The sequence below is a fragment of the Myodes glareolus genome, chromosome 6 (genome assembly GCF_982192425.1).
Source record: "Myodes glareolus chromosome 6, mMyoGla1.1, whole genome shotgun sequence".
Classification (NCBI taxonomy): Eukaryota; Metazoa; Chordata; class Mammalia; order Rodentia; family Cricetidae; genus Myodes; species Myodes glareolus.
The window spans coordinates 26,132,745-26,149,556 of record NC_142031.1 but is presented as its reverse complement, the minus strand read 5'-3'; the positions used below and the strand labels follow the sequence as shown (position 1 = coordinate 26,149,556).

General features: G+C 38.3%; 1 non-coding gene across 1 annotated transcript; it reads right to left on the bottom strand.

Moving 5' to 3' along the window:
• Positions 1–7,564: 7,564 nt before the first annotated feature.
• LOC125388570 (U6 spliceosomal RNA) lies at positions 7,565–7,670 on the bottom strand. The gene has a single exon (XR_007228284.2). It is a non-coding gene; the product is annotated as a U6 spliceosomal RNA (small nuclear RNA).
• Positions 7,671–16,812: the final 9,142 nt, after the last annotated feature.

Sequence of the window (16,812 nt, the reverse complement as noted above, 5' to 3'; positions counted from 1 at the left end):
AGGGTTCCTGCTTCACAGAGAAAACTGCCAGCCATTCTGTAAGACACAGAAGAAAGTGTCTAACAAATTGCCAATACAGGCTAAACAGTCTTTCATATTTCCTGCTTCATGAAAAAGTTTGTCAGTTACTATGGGCCTGTAGGCTGAAGATGGATGATGCCCCAATACTACAAAAGAACTGGGTGATTGTTCAGGCAGCAAGATGTCTGTCAATTCTAGAATTTTGGAAGTTGTTTACAATGTACTTGCTGTTTACTTAGAAAATATTAACTCCTTCTGGGGTCTTTGAAGGGTTTAAGACAGATAGTTATATTTACAGTTTTTCTTAGTTATGGTAAAAAATAAACTAGATATAAAACTTTAGACTCACAAAGATAAGATAGATGATAGAATATTTTCCTTAATTTGGCAGATGTAAATGGACTGAATGTTGTAACCATAATTCTTGCTTGATATCTGCTTTGTATATGTAATTTTACTACATTAAAGTTAAAACATTCCTTTTATTTAGACAGAAAAGGGGAGATGGTGTGTGATGTTTTCCTGTATATGTGTTGCTTTTATTGGTTAGTGAATAAGGCTGTTTTGGCCAATGACTTAGCAGAGTAAAGTCAGGTAGGAAATATGAACAGAGACTTGGAGAGAGTGTACATGGAGTCAGGGAGATGCCATGTAGTGGCTGATGGAGACAGACGCCAGAACCATATAGGTAGGCCATAGCCTCATGGCAATACACAGATTAAAAGAAATGGGTTAATTTAAGATGTACGAGTTAGTTAATAAGAAGCCTGAACTAATAGGCTGAGCAGTGTTGCAATTAATACAGTTTCTGTGTGATTATTCAGGTCTGGGCAGCTGGAAATGAATGAGCAGTCTCCGGTTACAAATACATTCATTGCCCATGCTGGTTTTGAACTTGTAAACTCAAATGCTCTGTCACCTCAGCCTCCCAAAAGTAGGCACCACAGGTATATGCCACTGAACCTTGACAGATTTTAAATTTTATCAGAAACATATAAAGTGCAACAAATAAGAACCCTCAAGTTATGACTAAAGATTGCCAAAATCACTTAAGGATTCTTTGAAAACAAAATCTCTCAAGCATGCTAAGTTTGAATGTGTTTCTAGTCTTTGTCCCTATCTTAACATGTATTAACTATATAAAAAATACAATTTACAAAATTTAAAAAGCATGAAAGCATTATTACAGATGTGTAACTCACATTACAAAAACATCCATAAGAATAAAAGTAACTCATCAGGCATCAATGTCTATATCTTTCCACCGCTTACCTGGTGGCCTTCAGCACATTTCACACCCACCTGGTCAAGTATGATCTCAGCTTGACTCTTAGTAATAACTGCTCCAGATGTTGCCAACTAAGATTACATCCTGAGGTTCTAGATGGCATGAATTCAGACACTATTCAGACTACTACACCTTTTGTTATTTGTTTACTTTTGTGATTGCTGATGTTTTACAGTATGTGGGTGGTCCCACCTAATGAGTAAGACAAGAAGAAAATAAAAAGGTATAAAGATCAGAAATAGGATCATCACTCTGCAGACGATATGACCATCTAAGTAGAAAACTTTAATCTACAGGTGTAGAACTAGAGTTGATAATATAATTTAATGAAGCATCTTAATATAACATTAAATCACATCCAGCAAGATGGCACAGTGGGTAAAGTAACTTGCTACCAAGCCTAACAATCTGAGTTGGGATTCAAAGATGGAAGAGAACCAACTCCTGCAAGTTGCTCTTAACTGCTGAGCCATATCTGTAGTCCCAACAAGTTATGTAATACTCAAGGCAAGCTTCAAGGGATGTTAATAAACTTGACAATTTAGAAGTAAAACTGTTTATTCAAACATAAAAATATAATGAAAATTGTATGTTATGCCATAGAAGAAAATATGAATTTGTAAGGAACACCTAACAAATCAATAAGAAATCATGAAACAACCTAATAGAAAAATGGACAAAGTATTTGAGTAGGCCAATAAAAATACAATCTGCTTCATTAATAATTAAGAAAAGCAAATAAAATCTCAACGAAAATTATTCAGTTACATCTAAGAATGATTACTGAAGTCATCCTACTTGCTCTAAATTCCAGGTATAGCAGTGGGCTGGACCTGCAAACTCCCATTTACCACAATTTCTCCTGTGGTAAATATACACTGAAGAAACAAGTAAGTGTAGGGTTGAGGAAAGGGAGAAGGAGTATGGACTTTTAAAGGGGTTAGACAAGGAAGTCCTCACAAACAAGCTGAGGAGGCAAGAGAGAGCAAACAATAGGGGTTGTGTTGGTTGGTTTTCATCAAAGCTAAGGTCATCTAAAAAGAGGTCTTCACTAGTTTGGCCTGTAAGAAAGTCTATGGAACATTTCCTTGATAGATATTTGATGTGGAAAGGGTACTAGCCCCTGGTCAGGTGGCCCTGGTCCATATAAGAAAGCAAACAGCAAGTCATGGAAAAGCAAGCCAGTAAGTAGCATTCCTCCATGGCCTCTGCTTCTGTTCCTGTCTTCAGGTTCCAGACCTGCTTGAGTTTCTGCCTTAGCTTCCACTCAATAGTGGACTGTGATTGGGAAGTGTAAGCCACATAAACCCTTTTCTCCATAAGTTGCTTTTGGTTAGTGTTTTATCACAGCAACAGAAACCAAATTAGGAAAAGACACTTTAGGTAGAAGAAAAGAGTAAGTGCAATGAAAATGAAAATTCAAGAATTCAGAATAACTGAAGCAGAGAGACTTACACTGTATAAATCAAGTAAACATCAAAGAGCAGGTGCTGTGAGGAATAGGTAACAAGTCTTGTACACTATTGGTAGAAAGATACAGTGTAACAATCCCCTTACAAAACACTTTGTCTTTCCAACGTTACTGTCCTAAGTAGGTCTAGAAAACTTTTCAACATACTCCAGGATAGAGATACAAACGTTCATTTTTGTTAAACTCAGTGGTCACAAAAACAAAACCAAAGGGGCCAGGTTAGGGTTTCAATGACTTCAATGAAACACAATGACCAAAAAGTAATTTGGGAAGGAGAGCATTTATTTGGCTTACCCTTCCATGTCACTGCTCATCATCAAAGGAAATCAAGACAGGAACTCCATCAGGAACCTGGGAGGCTGAAGCTGATACAGAGGCCATGGAGTGGTGCTGCTTAAGGCTTGTTCTGCCTTTCATCTTATACCACCATCCCAGGGATAGCATTACCCACAGTGGGCTGGGCCCTCCCCCATCGATCACTAATGACCACTGAACTTCATCCCAGAGATGAAAAGGATGAAAGGGATGTAAATGATGGTTCATCATACAGAAATCTGTTAATGTAATCTACCATAAAAACAAACTGAAAGAAAAAAAAATCACATTATCATCTCATTAGATGCTGAAAAGACCTTTGACAAAAAAAATCCATTACCCCTTCATGATAAAAAGTCTTGGAGAGATCAGGGGTACAAGGAATATACCTAAATATAATAAAAGCAATATCCATCAAGTTGACAGCAAACATTAAATTAAATGGAGAGAAATTCAAAGCAATTCCACTAAAATCAGGAACAAGCAAGGCTGTCCACTATCTCCATATCTATTCAATATAGTACTTGAAGTTCTAACTAGAGCAATAAGACAACCAAAAGAGACTGGGGGATACTAATTGGAAAAGAAGAAGTCAAAGTATCACTATTTGCAGATGACATGATAGTATACATAAGTGATCTCAAAAATTCTACCAGGGAACTTCTATAGCTAATAAACACTTTTAGCAAAGTGGCTGGATACAAGAGTAACTAAAAAAAAAAAAAAATCAATAGCCCGCCTATTCCTTTTTTCCTTCCTTCCTTCCTTCCTTCCTTCCTTCCTTCCTCCCTTCCTCCTTTCCTTTTTTGGTTTTCTGAGACAAGGTTTCTCTATATAACAACCCTGTCAGGCTGTCCTCGAACTCCCGAAATTAATTAATTAATGGCACCACCACTGCCCAGCTAGACTTTTTTTTTTTTTTGGTCATAAATAAATCCTCAGAAAAACAAATCTTCAGCAGTCCATTAATCTGGTTAATAAATCAAAATCAAATTGAGGTAACTCCATATATGAATAGAAAAAAACCCTTAAATTTGAACTCCACAAAATTTTACATTTCATGTGCTAGATTTATTCTAAGTGCATTCATACTTTTCAACTTGACCTAACCCCAAGAATAATCCAGTATAAAGGGCACTATAATCTTTACCTTACAGAAAGAGAAACTGAGACACAAAAGTGAGTGATTGATGAATAACAAATAGTAACTTATAGGCTATATTTCAACACAAGCAAGAAGCCTCTGGAATCTACTCCCTTACCACTGCATTACACTGCCTTCCCTGGTTTATTGATGTAGGAAGTCCTTCTGTATATATGTTGCTTTTATTGGTTAATAAATAAAGAAATTGGTTCAGCCTAATAGGGTAGTGCAGCATGAGGGGCCGGCTTGTTGGGGTTTCTGTCCCGCCGGTACCCCACAACCGGCATGCCCCCAAAAGAAAATCACACAAAGTCTACATTAGGTTATAAACTGGTTGGCCCATTAGGTCAGGCTACTTATTAGCTCTTATAACTTATGTTACCCCATTATCCTTATCTATGTTAGCACATGGCTCAGTACCTTTTCCAGCGGGGCAACTTACATCTTTTCTCTCTGGTGGTCTGGGTAGAACTGGCTGAGGGAGCTTCTGCTTCCAGAATACTCCCAGTCTCTTTGTTCCACCCCTACTTCCTTTCTGGTTTTCCCGCCTATACTGCCTGCCTGGCCAATCAGCGTTTTATTAAAATATGATTGACAGAATACAGACAATTCTCCCACACCATTTCCCTCTTTTTTTTTTTTAAACAAAGGAAAATACCCATAATCCATTTGTTGGAAATGTGGGAATAGTATTTCAGGCTACTTCCTGCTGGTTGGGGGCGCTGATGATCTTATGGGGACCTAAAGAAAATTTAGAGTTATAATCAAGTCCTGACTGGAGTATCCTGTGAGTCTTGATCATCTCAGGCAGCAGTCTTGAATCTGTTCTGGATGTAGAACTCTGTCATCTGGGCCATCTGTTCCTATTGGGAATTTCTCGGGTGGTCGTCCTTTGTCAAACTGGATTTTTCTTAACTCAGAATGAATCCATAGCCTCTCATTTTCTGTGGAAACAAAAGCAAAATCTCTTCTCCAAAGTAACATACTTGTTGACTTCAGTTTTGAAGCCAAGATATTTTCAAAATACCTATCTTGGGTTAGTTCAGCAGCATTTATAAAAAAGTCTTTTAGCAGCTGTTGCTCCTTCCTCAGCATTCAAACAATTCAAAGAGAGCATACTAGCATACTGTATCAAGATTCTCTGTATATTTTCCATCTTTATGTGGCTTTATTTTAACTTCTTTTTCTTTTATTTTTACTTTTACTTTTTGACACAGGTTCTCTGTATATCTTTGTCCTGGAATAACTCTGTAGACCAGGCTGTCCTTGAACTCACAGAGATCCCTCTGTCTCTGCCTCCCCAGTGCTAGGATAAAAGGTGTATGCTACCACACCTTGAACTCAGAGATCTGTCTGTCTCTGCCTCCCAGGCATTGGGTTTAAAGGTGTGTGGTACCACACCTTAAAGTCACAGAGGTCAATGTACCTCTGCCCCTTGAAGTCACAGTGGTCAATATGCCTCTGCCTTCCAGGCATTGGGATTAAAGGTGTGTACCACCACACCCAACTACTCCATTTTTTTCTTTTTTTCTTTTTAATGACTTTAACCTTTTAGCCTGCATATATTTTTAACACACTATAAACCATTTAGAGGTTTTCTTCGTCTTTGAATCTCTCTTTACTGTATATCTCTCTTTTTCTGACCACATGAGTCTTTAAGGAGAGGACTAAAACTGTGGCTTTTACGGTTGGAAAATATAATCTTATGGAGTCCTGTGTGTGATTTTTGTTGGGAGTTGCTGGCTGTGGGTTACCGGGCAGGACAGAAACCCCAACAAGCCGGCCCCTCATGCTACAGGGTAGAGTAGAGCTAGGTGGGGAAAACTAAACTGAATGTTGGGAGAAAAAGGGTGGAGTCAGGGAGAAGCCATGAAGTTGCCACCAGAGACAGACATGCCAAAATTTTGCCAGTAAGTCACAGCCATGTGGTGATACACAGATTAATGGAGATGGGTTAGTTTAGAATAGGAGTTAGTCAGAAATACACTTAAGCTATTGGAAAAACAGTATTGCAAATAATATAGTCTCTGTGTGATTATTTCAGGGCTGAGCAGTCAGAAACAAACAAGCTGCCTCCTACTACAGTTTATGAAGGGTTTTTGAAATTTAATCTAAAAATTTTATTTATTGAGATTATATTATAATTATATAATTTTCCTTCTAAATCCTCTCATATACCCTCCCTTCTATGTCTGCATGAGTTTATATGCACCACATGCATGTAAGAAACCAAGGAGGCCAGAAGATGGGTTGGATTCTCTGGAGCTATAGTTAGTTACCAGTGATTGTGAACTGCTACGTGAATGCTGACAACCAAATTCTCAAGAGCAATAAGCACTCTCCAGCCCTACGTTCTGAAGTTTTGTTGACAGGGATCAGGGACTAGAGGTCATAACAGAGACATAACAGAGGTCATAGAGAGAGTAGAGAGTTAAGGAGACAGTATTGATGTCTGTTAGAACCTGAGACAAACATCAAATTAACTCAGCAACATTGCTCTTCAGCAGTGTTATTTATCGAAACAAAGCTACACCTTGCAAAAACTAGCAGAGCAAGCATTGGAACAAATCCATAAATTCTAAAGGAGACTTTTTTTGTTTTGTTTTTTGAAACAGGGTTTCTCAACCCTAGCTATCCTGAAAATAGGTATTGTAGACCATGCTGGCCTTGACCTCACAGAGATCTGCCTGCCTCTATCTCCCAAGTGCTGGGATTAAAGGTGTGCACCACTACGGGACATTTTTAAACTTTTACTTTCATCAGGGCAATACAGGATCTTTTCCAAAGCTAGTTTTGGAAAGTATTTTAGAGTTCTGTCGCCATCTTGTGGACCTTTGCAATATTGTACTGGAAAATCTCAGCAAAGTGCCAGCAAGGGGAAAAAAAAAAGGGCAAAGCCAATAGTTAGACTAATGTTTTATCTGATTTTTATGTTTGTGGCCTATTGGTATGTGAATTAATCTACATCATTTTTAAAGCAAAGTGACAAGAACTGGACACATCACAGTCTATTATTGAAATACCAGGCCAAGATCTAGACTCCTTCTTAGAAGCCTGTGGGACTCTTCTGTAACTATCTGAAGATATTTTTAAAAAAAAAAATATTAGAGAGGTGGAGGGGTGTGTGTGTGTGTGTGTGTGTGTGTGTGTGTGTGTGTGCGTGTTTGATGTGTGTGCAGGTACCCATAAAGGCCAGAAGAAGATGATACACCCATAGGTTACATGCAGCTGTGAGCCACTTGCTGGGCAATAAACTTGGATCCTCCATTAGAGAAGATCACACTCTTGAAGACAAGTCCACCTCTACTGAAGATGGTTCTTTTTTTTTTTTCTTTAACGCTTCACGAATTTACGTGTCATCCTTGCCCAGGGCCATGTTAACCTTCTCTGTATCATTCCAATTTTAGTATACATGCTGCTGAATCGAGCACCTGAAGATGGTTCTTTATATCCAATTCATCCTGAGTTATTTTTAAAACCTAATCCAGCAGTGTGTTCCATCAGAACATTCTTTTTTTAAAAAAAAAGATTATTTTTTTATAATGTCTTATTATGTAGCTCTGGCTAGCCTGAAACTTGCTGTATAGACCACGCTGGCCTTGAAGTGATAAAAGATACATCTGCCTAAGCCTTTTGAGTGCTGGAATTACAGGCATAAGCCACAACATACATAGTTTTTCTTGTTTATTTATTTTTGAGATTTTTGTTTTGTTTTGTTTTTGAGACAAGGTTTCTCTGAGTAGCCCTGGCTGTCCTGGAACTCACTCTATAGACCAAGCTTTCCTCGAACTCACAAAGATCCCCCTACCTTTGACTCCCCAGTGCTGGGATCAAAGGCATGCACCACCACAGTCCAGCTTCATGTATACATTTTAATAGAGTATCTTTTGTTCATTTTTGGAAAGCTCATACATGCATACGATGTCTCTTGATCATATCTTTCACAAAATCCCTCCTTCCACTACCACTAGACAGGCCTAAACACCCTTCCACAGTGCTTCCTGAGTCTTGGTCAAGTACTTACAGATGTCCAGTTTAAGGCTAAGCACTCAACATTACTTATTCTCAGCACTTCAACCAGTTATGCATCTCTACATTAACTGCTGACCACTGCAAAGAGAAATTTCTCTACTATATAGTTACATTTCCAATGCTGATCTTTATTTTTATAAAATATTGTTGTTTGAACATATTAACTTATTGCTCTATTGTAGATTCTTGACATTTTCTACTAAAGCAATTGTGTTATCTCACTACCTGAACATATTTTCCTTTCTGATATTTTTTGGTCTTTTGTTCTTTTTATATGTCTTATTGCATAGATGAGAATTTTCTATAGAGATTGGAGGAAGCCCTGAGTGAATTAGGTCCTGAGTGAATGTTTGCTGTTGGCATGGGCACAGTCATTTCAAGCACCCCATTGTCTAGGGCTCAGAGGGATGGTAAAGTCTTCCTTGAGGGGCCATGGGCTAGTGTTGACTGTGTGTGCAGGAAATGTCCACTATAGTTTCTCTTACCTGTAAATATCTTCAGGATATTTACAGCCTGAAGACTGCTCTCCTATAGAGACTGCCCCTATGTAAATTAGTTAAACCTCTGTCCTTGGTGGAACTATATACTATAAACTATGTCTCCTTGCTTATCTGTATATAACAGTCCCACCTCCTTGTTCAGTAGTGTTCGATGACCTCATATATCTGTTAAACTTTACATAGTAAGCATGACGAGCTTCCAAAGTACTGCCCTTTCTCCATCAGAGTCTATCACCCAATCCCAGATTTTCTGTATAGACATGTGTCCAGCTGTCTGTCTTTTCTTCATTCCCTCACTACCACCCCAGGCAGGTCTATCTCTGGAGTCATGCAAAGAACATGGTAACTTTCTACACCATTTTTGGTTGTGATCTCATAGGGAAAGCATTCAGGATGACGAGATGGTCTAGTCAGTAAATCATTTCCCTTGTAAGCATCAGGACCAGAGTTCAATTAAAACCTACATTAAAAAGCCATGTGTGGTGGTATGTTTATAATTTCAGCATGGGGAAGCAGAAACTATCACTGGAGCTCTGTGACCAGCGAGTCTAGCTTAATTGGTGCGATTTCCCTCCATGACAGATACAGTTTCTAAGGGGAGCTGGTGTTCTGAGAATGATACCTAAGGTTATTCTTTGGCCTTCACATATACCTGTGTGGGCGTGCGCGCGCGCGCACACACACACACACACACACACACACACACACACACACACATAAAACAAGCATCCAGTATTTTACCATTCAGTATGATATTAGCTGTAGATTTTTTTGTGAATGCATCTTAACAACTTGAGAAAGTTCTCTCTTCACATTGTTTCATTCAAGTCTGAATTTAAATTTTGTGTTTTCTTTTCCTAGCTTTTCTATCATAGAGGTGCTAACTTTATAACTTCAAAGCGAAAACATTTGGTTATCTCAATGCAAAAAAATCATACTTGATTAAATTTTTCATCTTTCCAAGATAAAATTTCTCAACAAAGCTAGAAATAAAAGCAAACTGCCTCACCATAATGAAGGCTATAGACAAAAACTCAAAGCTAATGTCACCCAAAGATATGACAGGAACAGAAAAACAGTATGTTCACATCCGCCACTTCTATTCTACACAGTAGATGGGGTTTTAGCCAAAATAACAGGCAAGAAAAATAAATAAAAACATCCAAATTATAAATAAAAAAGTAAAAGTATTTCTATCCACAAACGATAGTATATCATACAGAAAATCCTAAAGATCACACACCCTACCCTCAACACCCCCCCACACCCACTCACCTATGGAACTAATAAATTTACTAATCTTGTAAGATTAAAACACACACACACACACACACAATCACATGTGTTCATATACACTAAGAATAAGGAATTTGAAAAAAATTGAGAAAACAGTGACTTTGAAGCACTGCTTGGTGGCTCACGACTTCAAGAGAAGGGGCAGGCAGATCTCTGAGTTTGAGGCCAGCTGGGTCTACAGAGCTAGTTCCAGGACAATCGTGGCTACCAAAGTTCGAAAAGCAAACAAAATGAAAAGGAAAGAAAACAATGACTTTATAGAAGCACCAGAAAGAATACTTGTAGGAATAAGCTTAAGCAAGAAGTCAAAGAGCTGTACACTGAAAAGTCCCAAAACTCTATTGGAAGAAATCAAAGACACAAATAAAAAGAAAAAAAAACCCAAGTTCATAGATGAAAAGATTTAATACTGTTACAAAGGTAATACCACTCCAAGCAGGCTACAAATTTAATGCAATCCCTATCTAAACCTATTTGTCTCAACACTTCACGTATTTATTTGCCTGGTAGGATATACCATGAAAACCATCTTCTCATTTCTCTTATCTCTTGAAGAATCTTTAAAAAATGAAAGATTTTTTGTTAGTAATTCAGGGTACAGTTCTAGGGTGTGTTTAGACATAAAGAGATCAGCTGAGCTATCAGTCTAGGCTGTATTTTTTTATTATTTTAAATAACACTCATTTTGGTGCTGCAGCATTGACATTCTGGTTCCGAGACAGATGTCTACAGCCTGTGAGAAGCTGCCTTGTCTCCCTCCACCTGGCAGTGCTACCCTACCCTTGGCTCGGATGCAACTAATAGCTCTGCCTTCTCAATTGCTCACTATGTATTGTCTTGTCATAAAAATGTAGACCGAAAAGAGTTTGGGAAAATCTAACTCCTCCCCTGTAAAGTTCTCAAGCTATTCCAAGAAAATAGAAAAAAGAAGGACACACTGGGATTTTTTTTCTAATTCTTAATTTGTAGATAATGAATTATGACAGTTAATGTATTTGGCCTTTTTCTTGCTCATGTTTGAGCTTTCTCTGGGATCAGGCAGGTATGGTGCAACTTACATTCCTCCTTTTCTTTTCTGGTAGAGATAGGATCTCACTAGAGGGGAACTGCTAGACCCTGTGGTGACCTTATGCTTAGGTTTAGTATCACTATATTATTCTCTTTTTTAAAAGAAAAAAAATCCATTTCACTTGACTCTATTTTGTTTGAGACAGTCTTGGTTTTTTGGTCGAGACTGGCTTTGAACTCTCTATTCTCCTGACTCCACCTATTGAGTATCATAGGTGTGTGTTTCCACATCCAGACTAAACTTTTTTCGGAAGGAGACTGTAGCAGTTCACATTTCCACCAGCAATTCACAAGAGTTTCATTTATGTCTATTGTTATGCTAATTTCACACTGTTTTAATTATTATAACTTGGTAAGAAGTTATGAAGTAAAATTATGAAAACAAGTGTGAATCCTTCATCCTTGCTCTTTAAAATTATTTTAACTCTACAGGGCCCTTTATGAGTCCATATAAATTTTAGATGAATTTTTATTCCTATTTCTACCAAACAAGCATTGGATATTTTTGTTATTGTTTTTTGAGGCAGGGTCTCACTATGTAGCCAAGGCTGGCCTGGACCCTGCTATATAGACCTGGCTTGCCCAAACTTATAGGGATCTACCTGCCTCTGACTCCCAAATGCTGGGCTTAAAGTCGTGTGCCACCTAGCCAGTCATCATTGGATTTTGAAAGAGATTTCATGAAGTGGGATCCTCTGGTATACGATACCAGACCAATAAATAATATGCTCACCACATTTTCATAGGCATCTACATTGGTTATTCTTTTCTTTTCTTTTTTTTTTCTTTTGTCAACTTGACATAAACTAAAGTAATCTGAAAAGAGGAAACCTCAACTGAGAAAGCTTCCATCATATCGGCTTGCAGGTAAGCTTGTGGGGGCACTTTCTTGATTGATTATTGATGTGGAAGGGTCCAGTCCACTGTAGGCGGTGTCATCCCTGGGCAGGTGGTCCTGGGATGTGTAAGGAAGCAGGATGACCAAGCCATGCAGAGAAAACCAATAAGCAGTGTTCCTCCATGATGCTTCAGTTTCTGTCTCCGGGTTCCTGCCTTGAGTTCCTACTTGACTTCTCCTGATGATGGAATGTAACCTATAAGCCAAATAAACCCTTTCCTCCCCAAGTAGTTTTTGGTCATGGGGTTTTAGCACAGCAATAGAAAGCAAACCAAGAATAAAGTGAAGATTCTGTTATGCTTTCCACCAATGATGAGGATCATAACACAAGAACATCTACAGGAGTCACAGCAGTAACCATATGACTGAAGTGGCCGAGATAAAGAAAATCTAAAGGCCTAAAATTATGACAAATGGTTCAGACATGTCAAAGAACTAATAATTTATTATCAGAGGCCTTAAATCTGAAACTGAAAAAATTAAAATCCAGACTGGGTGTGGTAGCTCACTCCTATAATCCCAACACCGAAGAATTTGTAGCAGGAAGGTCACCTTGGGACTGTGAATTTCAGGCCAGCCAGGAGTACAATGTGATATCCTTTCTCAAAAAAGCAAAATAGAAACCAGGAATAATTACTCCATTTTTCTTGTAGCTCCTAATATCCTTGATCTAAAACCAAAAACCTGACATAACTTCCCTTGTATCAAGGTGTCTACATAAACTCCTAAAGAGCTACATGCAATGTATAACAGAGAATGCAGCACTGGAGTAATAAACTAGGAGTTATATTTTTAAAAATAGAGTTTCAGTCAGATAGATGGCTCAGTGGGTGAAAGAACTTGCTACGTAAGCCTAACTACCTGAATTTGACCCCAGTAAGCTATTTGCAGTACATCTATAACGTTAGCATTTTTTACAATAAAGTAGGAGTCTGAGACAGGAAAAGCAGAGCTTGAAGTCCAGCTAGCTTGGAGAATACAGTGCAATAGTATAAGAGAGACCCTATCTCAAAACAAGGTGGAAGGGAAGATTTGATTAGAAACCTTACTGTGGCACACACACACACACACACACACACACACACACACACACTTTGTTTACCCACGTTTTATTTGAGAAAAGAACTGTTAACGCAGATACTTCTTAAACATCTGTAGAATTCTGATGCTCTGCTGTAGATATGAATGAGAAATATCCTATATAGGTTCATAAATTTGAACACCAGTTGTTGGTGCTGTTTGGGAAGGTTACAGAGCCTTTAGGGGGTAGACGTTTGCAAGAGGAAGTACACTACCATGGGGAGGCTTTGATGTTTTATAGCCTGGTCCAACCTCCTGCTGTTTTTCTGCTTCCTTAGGGTGGATACAATAGAGCCAGCTCTCTGTTCCTACCACCATAGACCCCAGTCAGGCCTTCCTGAAATGGTGGGTTATATCTCTCTAGAAGTGTAAGCCAAAAACCCTCTCAACCTTACGTTGCTTTTGTCAGATTATTTTATCACAGTAGCAGAAAAGTAATTGAGATATGCTTCAGTGATAAAGTAGTTACTTTTTGGTGCCTTCAGCTGTTAAGTTACATGCAAAGTATAATACAGATGGCACTCACACATTGTTATTGAGAATGCTGGTTCATTCACATGACATGGACAATTAGAGAAGAGAGCCTGGTTTGGAATTCATTCTTAAATTCTACCATTTTGAGAATAAAGTTAAGGCTGTGATTTTTACTTCTGGGAACCATTTTCAACATACATAAAAATGATCTATATTATTTCTTATTGAAAATGCTCAAATATTTGTTTACTAGGAATGAGAAAACCAGTTCATATAGATATGGCACTCATTATGAATGTTTCTTTTAAGAAATATCTTCAGTATTTAGATGGGATGTAATGTAAATGAAACACTACAGAGCTTCAAGCCAATGAGGTAAAAAATGTTCAAATGTGGCTAGACAGAAGTTTTTGACCCACCAGGTCCCACAGTCATTCAGTCCCAAAGAAACATACAGAGGCTTATATTAAATATAAATTGTTTGACCTATTAGTTCAGGATTATTATTAACTAGCTCTTACAGCTTAAATTAACCCATAATTCTTACCTATATTTAGTCACATGACTTGGTACCTTTTTTCAGTGAGGCATACTCTGCCTTTCCTCTTCCCAGAATTATCATAGTCTGGTCGCCACAACTATACTTCCTGCCTGGCTACTCATCAATCAGTGTTTTATTAAACTAATATTATTGACAAATCTTTACAGTGTAGAAGAACATTATCCCACAGCATTTCCCCTTTTTCTTTTCAAAAACAAAACCCTGAATCTAATTTCCTTTATTTAGCTTTTTTTCCTGATCATTTATCCATAATAACTTGTAACCAACATGCTAAACAAAGACAAACATTCATAATCCATTTTTTGGGAATGTGGGTGCAATTTTCTAGGCTACTTCTTGCTGATTGGGGGTGCTGATAATATTCTTATGGGGATCCAAAGAATATTTAGTATTATGTTCAAGTCCTAACTGGAGCATTGTGTGAGGCTTGATCATCTCAGCCAGCAGCCTTGAAGCTGTTCTGGATGCAGAACTCAGAAAAACTGCAACAGAGGTGGTCTGAATTAGTGGATCATCTTGGCCATTCATTCCCATTGCAGACTTCTCAAGGGGTCTTCCTTGATCAGACTTATTTTTCTTTTTTTTTAAAGAATTATTTATTTATTATGTATATAACATTCCTTTCATGTATGCCTGCAGGCCAGAAGATGGCACCAGACCTCATTACAAATGGCTGTGAGCCACCATGTGGTTGCTGGGAATTGAACTCAGGACCTCTGGAAGAGCAGTCAGTGCTCTTACCCTCTGAGCCATCTCTCCAGCCTCAGACTTATTTTTCTTAACTAAGAATGAATCCATAGCCTCTCATTTCCAGTGGAAACAAAAGTAAAACCATTTCTCCAAAGTAATATATCTTTTGACTTAAAATTGAAGTCAAGGTATTTCCAAAATATATAGGTTAGATTAATCCAACAGCATTCATAATTAAATGTCTTTTAGCAGCTGTTGCGCCTTCCTCAGCAGTCAAACAATTCAAAGATAATGCCAATAACATACAGTATTCAGACTCTCTGTGTATGTTCTATATTTACGTGGCTTTTTTAAAATTCTATTTCTTTTATTTATATTTGTAATTTTCGGGTTTGAGACAGGGTTTCTCTGTGTATTTCTGGCTATCCTAGAGCTCACACTTTGCACAACTACTCTATTTTTTTAAAAGGACTTTATCTTTTTACTTTCCCTCCTAAGCCTATGTATATTTATAAACACTCTATAAACTGCATAGTGGTCTTTTTTTCCATCTGAGTCTGTCTTTACTGTATATCTCTATCTTTTTCTGACTACATAAATTTTTAATCTGCTAAGTGATATGGCTAGCATTAAAGCTGTGGCTTTGGCAGCTGATTCCTCCCCATTCCTTAGCTTTTTGAGAGTGCAGCTTCATGGCAGAGATACTTGCAGGAGAGATACTTGCAGAGATACTTGCAGTTGTGTTTACTGACACAACTCTGTAGGATTTCTAGGTCCATGCCACCACCAAGAATCCTGATGTTGGTTGCTCATAAACACCATTTAAATGTTTGGTGGCAGAGCTTCTTAAAAGAGCTACAAGGTTCTTGCCATTAACACTAAATCAGGAAGCCTCTCTTAAAGGAGTTGTGCATCTGCTTGCTTTCAGCAAACAAAGGCTATCTGAGAAAAGACAGTTAACAAGAAGTTTCACTTGATTCTGTTCTTGTCTGTCTACAATCTTTTTTATTAAAGCGTTCTCAAGTTTTATGTGGAAATTCTTGCCAAACTTTTGGGTGCCATTTGAGATGGAGGTTTCTGTTCCACCAGGTTCCGCAGCTGTTTAGTCCCAAAGAATCACATAGAGGCTTATATTATTAATTATAAACTGTTTGGCCTATTAACTCAGACTTGTTATTAACTAGCTCTTACAACTCAAATTAACCCATAATTCTTGTCTATATTTAGCCACTCTTGGTACCTTTACTTAGTAAGGCATTCTCATATTGCTTCCTCTGTGTCTGCCTGGTGACTGAATCTTTGTCTTTCCTTTTCCCAGAATTCTCTTAGTCTGGTCGCCCTACCTATAATTCCTGTCTGGCAACTGGTCAATCAGCATTTTATTAAACTAATACAAGTGACAAATCTTTACAGTTTACAAGCACATTATCCCACCGAAAATGTGTCTGGAACCCTGCACATGGTCCCTGTACAGAAGAGCTAACATGTCAGCTTAACACTTCAGCCTTTAAAAAGGATGCTTTAGCTGGGCTCTGGTGGTGTACAACTTTAATCCCAGCACTTGGGAAGCAGAGGCAGGTGGATCTCCGTGAGTTCAAGGCCAGTCTGTGTAACATGAGGGCTGGCTTGTTGGGGTTTCCGTCCCGCCCGGTACCCCAACAGCCGGCAAATCCCAAAGAGAAATTACACACAGGACTCCATAAGGTTATAAACTGATTGGCCCATTAGGTCAGGCTACTTATTAGCTCTTATAACTTATGTTACCCCATTATCCTTATCTATGTTGGCACATGGCTCCGTACCTTTCTCAGCAGGGCAAGTTACATGCTGCCTCTTCAGTGGTCTGCACAGGAATGACAGAGGAACCTCTCTGCTTCCCAGAATTCTCCTGTTCTCATTGCATCACCTCTACTTCCTGTCTGGTTTTCCCGCCTATACTGCCTGCCTGGCCAATCAGCGTTTTATTAAAATAT